Genomic DNA, 13,410 nt, shown 5'->3' with positions numbered 1-13,410 from the left:
CATGCCATAGTGGTTGATGTAGGCAGCAAAATTACCTCACCATTTAAAAACATTATTTTAGAAATGACAGAAAGGAAGGGGTTTGCCATCTTTGGAAGATCTCCCATAAAAGGTAATATCCCTTTTTCTTCCAACCTGCCTATATGTGTAGGAAACCCCACTCCTTCCCTAATCTACATGAAATTGCCATTCCTTGCAAAATTCTCATCGATTTCACTCTGTTTGATTCCCTGTTATTCCTCTGTTTCTTTCTCTACTTACACATCTCACTGGTTAAGGAGATATACTGTTGGCCCCATTATCCACAAAGATCCCAGATACTCCATTGTCCTTGCCATGTTGTTATCAGCTTGGACTCCAAGCAAATCATGGAACAGCATTTTTCAAGCTGAAGGTGAATCTAACTAATGACATGGTCAGCATTTTCTCTCTTGAGACCCTTACACATGCAATTGTAATTAAAATATAAAGCACCAGCACAATGCATGGAAAATGGTTTTGTGATGGGGAGAATTTTATTGGCAAAATAGCCAGTAGCTGACAATGAGTCCTGTTAAAGAACCTCTTGTCCACCTCAGAAGGGCATCCTTGACTACTAGGTTGTTCCATGGAATGGGTGTGCCATATTATTTGGTGAAATGTCAGACTGTCACAGCAGAGCAGCTCCACAATTCACTAATACTTCCCACTATCTTCCCCAGCTGTCAGGTGATCTTTCCTGAAGAATGCAAAAGAAGGCACTTCTGCCAAATCATAGCAGCCTGGGCAGAAGAGGCAAAGTAGATGAGCAACTGTGGGGTCGCGTGCTGAACCCAAGATCCATTGCAGGAAACAAGTCAAACCTGGTGAAATGTACAGGGGTAAATACCAAAAAGTGCCAAATTTAACAGGAGCTTTCTTGTGTGACCATCAATAATTTATATGCATGAGGAGACACAAAGCTAGAAGAATGAAAGTGTAATCAATCTTAGAGAAAATGACAATGGAGGCCAGAACATCTGGAAATTTGCCTTTTGAAAATAGAAACAAAGGATATTTGGCCCTTCGAGTTGCGCCACTATTCAATATGATCATGACTGATAATCCAAATCAACATCCTATTCCCACTTTCTTGTTTTGATCCCTTTAGGTCTAAGAACTATAATTAGCTCCTTGAAAACATTCAATTTCTTTTGGCTTCTGCTGGTTTCTGTTTCAGAAACTTCCACAGGATCACTACTCTCTGGGTGAAGAAATTCCTCCTCATCTCAACCTTAAATGCCATAGCTTTAAACTGTGATTCCTTTTCCCAGACTCTCTGATTGATGGGAATATCCTTCCTCTAATTAACCTGTTAAGTCCTATTAGAAATTTATACATTTCTATAGGATCCCCTGAATATATCTAAATATCAATTAAAAGAGTCCTCACCAATCCAGTCTCTCTTCGCACATCGGTCCTGCCATCTCAGGAATTCGAGGAACCTTTGCTGCACTCTCGCCACAACCAGAACATCTTTCCTCAGAGATGATGTTCAAAACTACACATGACACTCCCAGTGTGGTTTCACTAAGGCCCTGTACAATTGCAGCAAGACATTTCTGCTTCTGTACTTGGATCCTCACGCTATGAAGGCCAACATACCACTTGTCTACCTCACTGACTGGTGCACTTGCATGCTTTAGTTTCAGCAACTAGTATATAAGGACATCCAGGTCTTGTTGCACATTCCCCTCTCTCAATATATAGACATTCAGATAACAATCTGCCATTTTGTTTTTGGTACTAAATTATTATTTTGCTACATGCAAAACTGATTATAATGTTTATGAATTATTTGGCTGCTTTTAATGGAGGAAATAAAATCATTGGCAAATATATAATATTTTCAAATGTAGACCTTACCTGTTAAGATGGATGTATCAAATCACGATTAGAAGTTAGAGGTGATTGTCAAAGGTTGAAATTGTATTCATCAGTAGAGACCTTATAGTGAAACCTGGTTTTTAAAAGGTGTTTGATAAATACAATGGAGCTGTGATGCAAATGCCTGTATTTTACCCAAAATATGAAGAGACATAAAAAAGATTAAGGATGTTTAAAACAAACAGAAAGGAGCTGGCAGTCATTAAAGAAGGATAGTATAAGGACTCAAGAAAACTGTAAACAACGTCCATGATGAAGGGCATAGGGCCACTTTGAGATGAATATGAGAATGTGAGGCATAAAGACAGCAGATCAAAAGCTAGTCAAAGGTGTAGGTTTTGAGGAGAGTGGGGTAGAGCAGTAGACTGATTTACAAAGGTAATTCTCTAGCCTACAGAGATTTATCAAGGAGTTTGCACCAATTAATGTGGAGGAAAGTGAAAGTGGAGTTTTGGAGATTCTGCAGAGGATGTGCTCCTACACAAAATCAGTGCTTAGAAGGTCAGTTAGTGAGAGTTGGATGCTGTCAGTGTACATGTGCAACTTCATACATTTTCAGATGATTTTGTTCAAGAGTAGCAAGTAAGTAAGTGAAAGAAGATGGAATATAAAAATCAATAAACATAAACCACTTGATAAGTGAATTAAAGAAACAGCACAAAAATGGGATACAGGAATCAATGAAACACTGCAACTAAACAAAGAACAGTGGATGCTGGAGATCTGAAACTAAAATAGAAGCTGCTGGAAAAACTCAGCAGGTCTGGCACAATCTGTGGGAAGATGTAACAGCCTCCCAGTTTATCGAACCCAACCCCACACAGTTCACTTCTATCCTTTCACCAAAATCTACAAACAGGATTGCCAAGGCAGACTCATTGTTTGTCTGTTCCTGTCCCATGGATTTCTTCCTGCCTCGAGTCGATTTTTCTCCCCTTGTCTAGTGCCTCCTCACTTATATCCAAGATGCCTTAAGTCAGTGTCAAAATTTCCAGTTCCTGGGCCCCAGCTGCCTCCTATTTAACATGGGCTTACAAACTCCCATCAGGATGGTCTCAGGTCTCTCAACTTCTTCTTGGAAAAAACACCCTCCTCTGCTTGGCCAAGCTCATCCTCACCTTGAACAACTTCTCTTTTAACTCCTTTCACTTACTTCAGTCAAAGTTATAGCCATGGGTACCTACATGGGTCCTGGTTATCACTGTTTCTTTGTGGGGTATGTGGAACTTTCCTTGTTCCAATCCAACTCTGGGCCCCTCCCACGACTGTTTTTCTGGTACATCGATAACCTCATTGTTGCTGCCTCCCTCCGTCATCTGGTATTGGAAACATTTAATAATTTTATTTCCAATTTGCACTCTGTTCTCACCTTAACCTGGTTCATCTCTAACTCTTCCCTTCCCTTCCTTGACATTTTTGTTTCCAATTCTGGGGATAGGTTGTCCACCAATATCCACTTTAACCTGACCGACTACTGCAGTTACCTCAACTATACATCCTCACACCCTGCTTCCTGTAAAGACTCCATACCATTCTCTCAGTTTCTCCATCTCTATTGCATCTGTTCTGATGATGCCACCTTCTACTGGGGGACCTCAGAAATATCCACCTTTTTTCTCAACCGAGGATTCCTCACTATCGTAGTTAACAAAATCCTTAGCCATGTTCAACTAATCTCCTGCACTTCTGCCCTCACCCCTTCTCTTCCCTCCCACAACAATAAGAGGGTCACCGAGTCCTCATTTACCATCCTACTGGCCTCCACATCTAAAGGATTGTAAGCTGCCATTTCTGCAACCCCCTTGGACACATATTACCTTCTCCACCAGTAGTCTTCAGGGCCACTCCTTCCTGGACACTCTGGTCCTCTCCTCCTCCATTCCTGACATTTCCAACACCCCACCTTCCCGTGGCTATTTACTTACTCCTCCTCACCATCCAAAACCCAGCCACACCTTCCATGTGAAGCAGTGATTTACCTGTGCTTCACTCAATCTAGTTTATTTATTTTGTATTCACTGCTCACAATCTAGCCTCGGTGTCACAGAGTCATATGTCATGGAAACAAACCCTTCGGTCCAACCCATCCATATTGACCAGACATCCTGATCTGAACTAGTTCCATTTATCAGCATTTGGTCCATATCCTTCCAAATCCTTCGTATTCACATTCCCATCAGGTGCCTTTTAAATGTTATAACTGTATCAGCCTCCGCTACTTCCTCTGACAGTTCATTCCATACACACACCACCCTCTGGTTGAAAAGGTTAACCCACAACTCCCTTTCAAATCTTCTCCTTTCACCTTCAACCCTATTGCCCTCTAGTTTACAGTCCAGGCACCTTCACCATCTGTTCCCCTCACTCTTATCCCCTCTCTGGTAAAAACAATGACTGTAGATGCTGGAAATCAGATTCTGGATTAGTGGTGCTGGAAGAGCACAGCAGTTCAGGCAGCATCCAAAGTGCAGCGAAATCGATGTTTCGGGCATTGAAATCGAAGGGCTTTTGCCCGAAACATCGATTTTGCTGCACTTTGGATGCTGCCTTATTCCCTCTCTGTCTACTTCATAAAAAGCAGCATTTTCTAGCCCCTTTGAGTTCTGAACAAGAGTTAGATCAGACGATCAAGACTAACTGTTTCTCTCTCCACACAACTTCCCGATCCGCTCACTTCCTGTAGCACGCACTGTGTGGACTACATTACCAATGCTGCATTTCAGGAACCACATCTGGGCAGTGAGCACCAGCAACTTAATGTTGGACAGAGAGTTTGTTCCACAGGGCCTTATGGGAGTTGTAGTCCTGACAAGTGGGCATGTGCTTTGTAGTGGAGGGGCCCAATGGCTGGGAGTTCAAATGGGGAGCCCTCGTGTGGAGGTTATGTGGTGCAGCTGAAATTGGAACAGCACACCTGCAAATACTGAACCTCGAGGAAGGGGTAGGGGTGTTTATAGACCAATAAAGCCATCAATCAACACCCTCCCTCTGCCAAACCCCTTGACCAACACCCTCCCTCTGCTGGCATCCTCTGCCAACATCCCACCTCCCTCCACCAAAATCCCACTCTTCCTCTCTGCCAACATCCCCCTCTTACTTTGCTAACCATCCCATCTCCCTGTATCATTCCACCAACTGCTCTCCATTAGTCCCTTTCAATAAAAGCTTTCCCCATTGGCAAACATAGTCATTAATCCCCATTCCCACTGCAAAGTTACAGAGTTGACAGCTGAAAACACTGAGATTCCCAGTTTAGAAAGCTTGTGATCCTAACTATTCACACTGGAGATTCCCAGTTTAAACGGCTGGGACATCCCAGATGTTCCCATGCAGAATTGCAGCACGTTGAAATAAAATTAAAACTAAACCGCTTAAGTTTGGAAGTGGCCCTGACTGAAAGTCAAAGCTCAGCCGGTTGAGCTTCAGAGAGTGAATTGAAGTCACTCCTCACAGGCTGGACTTCAGCTGGGTTGTAAGAGGGTGTGTGTCTTCACCATGAACACAGCTCTTGGTCTGCCCAGACACCTCACAGATTCACACTGTGGCTGGGAGAGTAACATCCCAGTGCAGTCCTGGAAATAGGCAGGAGGGGCAGTTTGTCAATTGGTGAGCTGCATACGCCTCCAATTCGCCACTGTCCCAAAAACTGGGGAAATAAGAAAATTGGGAAATGGCATAGATATTAATTAAGTATTTTCTCTTGTTTCATAGTGGGAAATTTAAAAAAACCAACAATACAGAAAATAGGTCTGTGAGAATAAAGAATTTAAGGACATTGGCATAAACAAAGGCAAAAGAAAACAATATACAGAACAACCTCGATTATCAGAACATTAATTATCCAAATTTCGGATTATCCAAATAAGATCTCAAGGTTCCATTTGGGCACACTCTTTGCTCACTGACTGGACCAAAGCCAGCACCACTAGCCGGCCTGGAGGTCTCCCAGGCAGTGCAAAATCCCCAATCCGCTCCCTTGGAAATCGCTCAACTCAGCCTGTACCCTGTCCCATGATCGAGCACCATCTGCAACCCTCCCGACCTCAAGTGGCTGGCTTCCCGCAACTTGAAACTCTCGATGCTAACTCAGCACAGACACGGGGTGGAGAGATTGTGAGAGGATGTCTGTGAGGGGTCGGGGTGACAGGGGCCACACTGGCCTAAGCGACAGCCCCCCCTTACCCACCCATGGCTGTGGTGGGTTGGGGATCTCAAGAATACCTTGTCCCTCCTGCTCTTCCTTGCAACGTAGTTTGCCCGCAAGCCACCGACCACCGATCGATGCCAGGTGCCCCAACCGAGAGCCTGGTCTTTAAACTGCTGCCGACAGCCCACAAACGCACAGAGGCCCTGGTGGGAATGTGTGAGTGATGTGCTAAAGGGAGTAGCTACCTTGTTGCGGGGGTGAAGGGAGTGTGATCAGTTATCCAAACGATCAGTTATCCGAACAAAATACTCCCGCCCTTGTTTGGATAATTGAGGTTGCCCTGTTCTGGCGATGATGGAGATTTGAATTAAAAACGCGTCGGTAAAACTCAGTTGTTCTGGCAGCATCCGAGGAGAAACTGGTCCAGAATTTCAAAATGGCCAGCTCATTGCTCTCATGACAGGGGTGTGAATATTAGCAGATCATCTGGGGGAGCATGGATGTTATTTTGTCAATGCCATGCAGAAAGAAGCTAGTCCCAGTAATGGGGGCTATGAAACTATCATTGAGAAACTTAGCAACTGAACAGGTTCATTCATGTCCTTTAAAGAGGGAAATTTGCCATCATGATCTGGCCTACATGTGACTCCATCCCCACAGAAATGTGATCAACTCTTCAGGCTATCATGAACAAATATTTTCCTTCTGTCTCCCTGAAGGAGGAATCAAAACAAAATCCGAAAATAGCTGTAAACCTGGAGATTTATACATTTCAGGATTCCTAACGTCTGACCTGCTATTGTAACCACTGTATTTATATGTGTAGTCTAGATCAGTTTCTCGTCAATAGTATTCCTCGGATTTAGTGATGGTAACAAGAGGCAGTTTTTAGATCATCTCTTATTGGAGATGGTCATTGCCTGGCATTTGTGTGGCACAAATGTTACTTGCCACTTTTCAGCAGAAACCTGGATATTGTCCATATCTTGTTGCATTTGACATGAATTGCTTCAGTATTTGAGAAGTTGTGAAAGGTGCTGAATATTGTGAAATCATTCATGAACATCCCCACTTCTGACCTTATCATTGAAGGAAAGTCATTAATGAAGTACCTAAAGATGATTGGGAATAGGACATGACTGCGGGAAACTAAGGCTCTTATGGTACAGTGGCAACATCTCTGCCTCTGAGCTAGGAGACAAGTCCCAACAGCTGCAGGGGTGTATCATAACATCTCTGAACATGTTGATCAAAAAAATACTTATCCTGAGGAGCTCCTGCAGACATGTCCTGGAGCTGAGATGACTGATCTCCAACAACCACAACCATCTCTCTGCAAGAAAGACCCTGTGCTTCCATTGCCTTCTACTTCAACACACCACCATGTTCCCATGTCAACATTTCTGTCGCAGACCTGTGCGATGCTCCAATGAAGCTCAGTGCAAACTCGAAGAACAACATCCTATCTTCTGCATGGGGATTGAGTTTATTAACTTTAGAGCCTGATTCTAACCTTCCATAGTTTTAGTCACCTCGCACCTGGTCCTGTTATGATAGGGGTAGTTTTTGGCACAGTCAGCCATTCTCACCCACTATTATCTGATTATATAGATTGCATTCAGTGCAGCTCACCCATTCTCTCTTACTCTTAGTTCTCATTGTCATTTATTCAGCTTCTGTCTAGGCCTATCATTCATTACATCCTTGCTTGCTCCCCCCTTTCATCTCTCTCTCTCTCTCTCTCTCTGGGTTTCATCTCCATTGATCCACTTATCTTTGGTGCCCCATCTCAAACTGGCTTCAGCATAAAAACCACCACCTTTTCCTGACTGCCAACAGCTCTAATGAAGAGTCAGTGGACTCAAAACATTAACTCTTGCTTTCTTCCCACAGATGCTGCCAAACCTGCTGAATTTCTCCAGCACTTTCTGTTTTTGTTTCAATGAAACAATGGACTTACTTGTGAATGAATCCACATTCCCAAGGTGTAATGTCAATAATGTGGAGTTTGGCAGGAAACAAATTCCAATAAACCACACACTATCAATGAAAAATAAGTGACACGTTTTCATGAACTGTTGCACTGAGTTGATTATACATAGTTTTACAGCAGATTATCAATTGTCGTCTAAACCCATCTCAAGTGGAATCATTCAGAAAAGCACCTAGAAAACATTGTACACTTTGTCTGATAGTTTGCTCCTGAATATTTAGTTGCCTAATGATTTAAATGATATTTCTTTCAGGGGCTGATTTTTTTTCAATCTTCTGATAGTAACTCTGACTTTACCTCCCTTTTATTTTAATGAGACATTTAAACTTTTGTTTCTGAATTCAGAAATTTCTGAGCAGGTAGCCTGCCAAGGAAGTGATCATTCTCCCCGCATCGATCATCTTTTTTTTTACCAGCAGCAATTTGCTGATTTTCTAGATGCTGTGGAAAAAGCTAAAGGATCATTTTTCATATCCTTAACTTCAAAGTTTGTGAGAAGATTTGTAGCTCGGGTGCTCGATTTTGTGGTTCTGTTCGCCACGCTGCGAATTTGTGTTGCAGACGTTTCGTCCCCTGTCTAGGTGACATCCTCAGTGCTTGGGAGCCTCCTGTGAAGCGCTTCTGTGATGTTTCCTCTGGCATTTGTAGTGATTTGAATCTGCCGCTTCCGGTTGTCAGTTCCAGCTGTCCGGAAGCGGCAGATTCAAACCACTACAAATGCCAGAGGAAACATCACAGAAGCACTTCACAGGAGGCTCCCAAGCACTGAGGATGTCACCTAGACAGGGGACGAAACATCTGCAACACAAATTCCCAGTGCAACGAACAGAACCACAACATATCCTTAACTGGAGTTGGCTCAGGTGCCCAGAGGGCTGATGCATATGTATGATAACATTCTTCAAGAGTAATTGTTTATTCTTCTTCCTCAGTCTTTTTGTTTTACAGTTGTCAACACTGAATGTTATTCACTATTCCTCAAACCAAATTTCCAGTCTATCCAGATACCTGTGCAATTGATCAGCCTGCTACTAATAATTTTTAACTCCTTCCTGTTAATGTCATAGCAGTATTTGATAGCTTAGCTTTTATCCATAGTTTTACATTATTGATATATTGCCTGATAGCAAAAAAAACCCCACCTTACATCCTCCAGTGATTTGTACATCCAACAGTACTACACTTTACACACCCTGAACTCTTCCATTTCTTGCAGGAGTAAAATTCACAGAAACAAAACCCAAATAAATAGGAGTAGTTATATTAACATAAAAAAACAGCATTTAAAAATGATATTTCTGGCCTTGCAAACATTCCTTCCAGGGATGTACCCTGTTATTTAATTAATCTGAGTTGGTCTCCTGAGGGAAAATTTTGCATGAAAACTTTCTAATTGTCAAATTATAGTGAAACTAATTTTCACAATATTGATACATAATGTTCCTACACCTCAGTGTTCATGTTTATTTTGCTGTTTTCTGTGGATGACACAACCCTTTCTACCCAGCTGAACTAGTTATGAACAACTTTAAGGAATGGTTGTGAATCATTGCGACATAAGTAACTGGCTTCTGTACCTGTGTCATTGACTGTTGCTTAATAAATTAAGAGCAATTGGTGTGGACATATTTAGATTATTCTCTTTCCCTCGATGTATATCTACAAGATCAAATTGTTTATATTTTCAAGGAGTCAGATATCATTGCCATTGCCTTTATCTCCACCTTAAACACTCACATACTATCCCACAAACATTTGCTACTCAGGAAACCTAGGAATGAAAAATGAATATTGAGGGTTAGCAATGCAGCATAACCAGGAGTGTCTGAATTGACTCAAAAAGTAATTACTGTGGAAGTTGGAAATTTGAAATAGTGCTGAAATGCAGAGATTGTTAGAAACACACAGCCGGTCTGCCAGCATCTTTAAAGAGACAAAGTTAATATTTTGAGATCTGATGCAAGATGACAGAACTGAAGTGTTTGTTTGAATTTTCTTGGCTTGTGATCCTGACATTGGCCTCAATCACCTATTAGATCTCCACAGAGATCAAAACATCCTCTATGCTAACCAGCTATTTGTTCATTGGTGTCAATAAAGCATCTGCAATCTTTTTTAAAAAAGAAATCACTCATGGAATGTGAATGTGGTTAGCTGGGTCAGCGTTCCCTCACTGCACACCTCTGGTTGTCCTTGTGAAGGTGATGGTGAGCTGCCTCCTTGATCGGCTTCAGTCCATTTCATCTGGGTAGAATCACAATACCATTAAGGATGGAGTTCCAGGATTTTGACACAATGACATTAAAAATAAAACAGTTTATTTCCAGTGAGTTGGAGGGGAACTTGTAGGTGGTTGTGTTCTCATATATCTGCTGTCCTTGTTTTACTAAATGGTAGTGGTCATGGGTTTGGAAAGTGTTGTCTAAAGATCCCTAATGAATTTTTGAAGTGCACCTAATAGATGGTACACTTTGCTGCTACTGAGCATTAGTGATGGCGAGAGTTAACGTTAATAGATGTGGTGCCAATCAAAAGTGCTGCTGTCTCCAGGCTAATGGGAGAAAGTGAGGACTGCATTTGTTGGAGAGTCAGAGTTGAAAAAATGTGATGCTGGAAAAGCACAGCAGGTCAGGCAGCATCTAAAGAGTAGGCATAAGCCTTTACTTTTCCTGGGTGGTGCCAAATGTCTTGAGTGTTGCTGGAGCTGCACAAATCCAGGCAGGTGGGAAGCATTTTATCATACTCCGGTCTTTTGCCTTATAGACAGTGGTCTGGCTTTGGATGATCAGGCGGTGAGTTATTCACTAGCTAGGTTACTAGCCTCAGTTCTGTCCTTGCAGCCACTGTATTCATATGGCTAGTTCATTTGAGTTTCTGGTCAATGGTAACCACCAGGATTTTGATAGTTGGGGATTCAGTGATGGTAATACCACTGAATGTCAAGGGAAGATTCTCTCTTGTTGCACATGGCCATGACTTGGCACTTGTGTGGCATGAATCTTATTGGCCAATTTTCAGTCCAAGCTGGACATTGTCCAGATCTTACTGCGGAGTAAAATCTGTAACTGGTTTTATACACTTCCTGTGTCTTTATTTGATGTATCATATCTTAATGATTTCTTCTGAAAGCATTTAATAAGCTGCCATAAAATTACATGCAATTACTTGTTCATTTTGTTCTCTTTTCCTTTTTAAATACTTAAAGAAGTTCTTCTGGTGTATTTTTGTATTACTTACTATTTGCAAAGTTTATTTTCTCCATCTTTTATTTTAGTCATACTTTGTTATTTTTAAAACTATCCCAATCTTCTTGCTTACCACTAATCTCTGTCACATTGCATGTTCCTTCTTTCAATTTTATATTATCCTAAACTTTCCTGGTTAATCCTAATTGAAGGCAGATAATTACGTAAATGGTTGTAAGTTGAGAGTGAGGAATGTACAATGAGACCTAGGTGTCCTCAAACACCAGATGCCAAGGTAGAATGAAGGTGCAGCAGGCAGTGAAGAAGGCAAGTGGTATGTTGGCTTTTATAATGAGAAGGTTCAAGAACAGGAGTTGGAATGTCTTCCAGTGATTATACAGTGCCTTGGTGAAACCACATCTGAAACGTTGTGTGCAATTTGGCCTCCTTTTCTGAGGAAGAATGTTTTGGCTATGAAGGGATTGCAACCAAAATTTACCAGACTGATTCCTGGCATGGCATAACTGATGTATTAAAAGAGTCATATATTCATAAAATGGTACTGCATAGAAACAGACCCTTTGGTCCAACTCATCCATGCTGAACAGATATCCAAAATTTGTCTAGTCCCATCTGCCAGTATTTGGCCCATATCCCACTAAACCCTTTCTATTCATATAACCATCCAGATGCCTTTTAAATGTTATTTTACCAGCCTCCACCACTTCCTCTGGCAGCTCTTTTCAGACACACACCACCGTCTGCATGAAAAAGTTGCCTCTGAGGTCCGTTTTAAATCTTTCTCCTTTCTCCTCTCATTTTAAACCTATGCCATCCAGTTTTGGATTCCTCCACCTTGGGGCAAAAACCTCATCTATTTACCCTCTCCATACCTCTCATGATTTTGTAAACCTCTATAAAGTCACCGCTCAGCCTCCGATGCTCTCAGGGAAACAGCCCCAGCCTATTCAGCCTCTCCCTACAGCTCAAGCCCTTTGACCCTGGCAACATCCTTGTGAATCTTTTCTGGACAATTTCAAATTTCACAGCATCCTTCCTGTAGCAGGAATTGCACACATTATTCCGTTAGTGGCTTAACCAATGTCTTTTGCAACGCAACACGAAGTCTCAACACCTATACTCCATGCACTTGCCAATAAAGGCAAGTTTATCAAAAGCCTTTTTCATTATCCTACCTACTTGAAAGGAACTATGAACTTGCACTCCAAATCTGCTCAGCAATACTCCTCAGCACCTTACTATTAAGCAACACTCTCTAGAACCTTACCACTAAATTCGGCAAAACTATTCATTTAGAGAGACATTAAGCCCCTGAGATGGGACAAAGACAATTAATATAGCCACAGCTGGTCAGAGACTGGGGAAGTATCCAACAAGTTGTTGACATGCATGGTGAATGGAATATATTGAATCAATACTGCAACACCTCTGCAGGAATAAAATGTTCCTTATAACTGATTATACTACAGCACAATGCTCGAATAACTACTCACTCATTTTCAACTTAAAACTAGGATGGACAGACAGACAAGAGTACAAAGCTTTTCTCAAGTATTACTCATTTTGGAGTTAAGTCGGTCGGCCTCTCCGGCCAATTATACGGACAACATTTTTGATCAACCAAGGAGTGCATCTGCTAAAAATTCGCAGTTTCTTTCACACACTATCCCAAAGTGTTACTGAATGAAGAGACCTTGGAGTGCAGGTTCGAAGCTCCTTGAAAGTGGAGTTACAGTTAGATAAGGTAGTGAAGAAAGATTTTGGCATGCTTTCCTTTACTGGACAGAGTATAGGATTGGGAGGTTACATTGTGGCTATACAGGACATTGGTTAGGCCACTTTTGGAATGTTGTGAGCAGTTCTGGTCTCCCTCCCATTGGAAAGATGTTGTGAAACTTGAAAAGGTTCAGAAAAGATTTACAAGGATGTTGCCAGGTTTGAAAGGTTTGACCTATTGGGAGAGGCTGAACAGGCTTGGGCTGTTTTCCCTGGAGCGTCGGAGGCTGAGGAGTAACCTTGTAGAGGTTTATAAAATCAAAGTTTTTTTTCCCCTGGGTTGGGGGAGTCCAGAACTAGACAGCATAGGTCGAGGGTGAGAGGGGACAAATTTAAAAGGACTTAAGGGAAAACTTTTTTTATGCAGAGTGTTGAGCTGCCAG

The sequence above is a fragment of the Hemiscyllium ocellatum genome, chromosome 2 (assembly GCF_020745735.1).
Source record: "Hemiscyllium ocellatum isolate sHemOce1 chromosome 2, sHemOce1.pat.X.cur, whole genome shotgun sequence".
NCBI lineage: Eukaryota > Metazoa > Chordata > Chondrichthyes > Orectolobiformes > Hemiscylliidae > Hemiscyllium > Hemiscyllium ocellatum.
The sequence above is the reverse complement of the archived record's forward strand: the minus strand, read 5'-3'. Positions refer to the sequence as shown.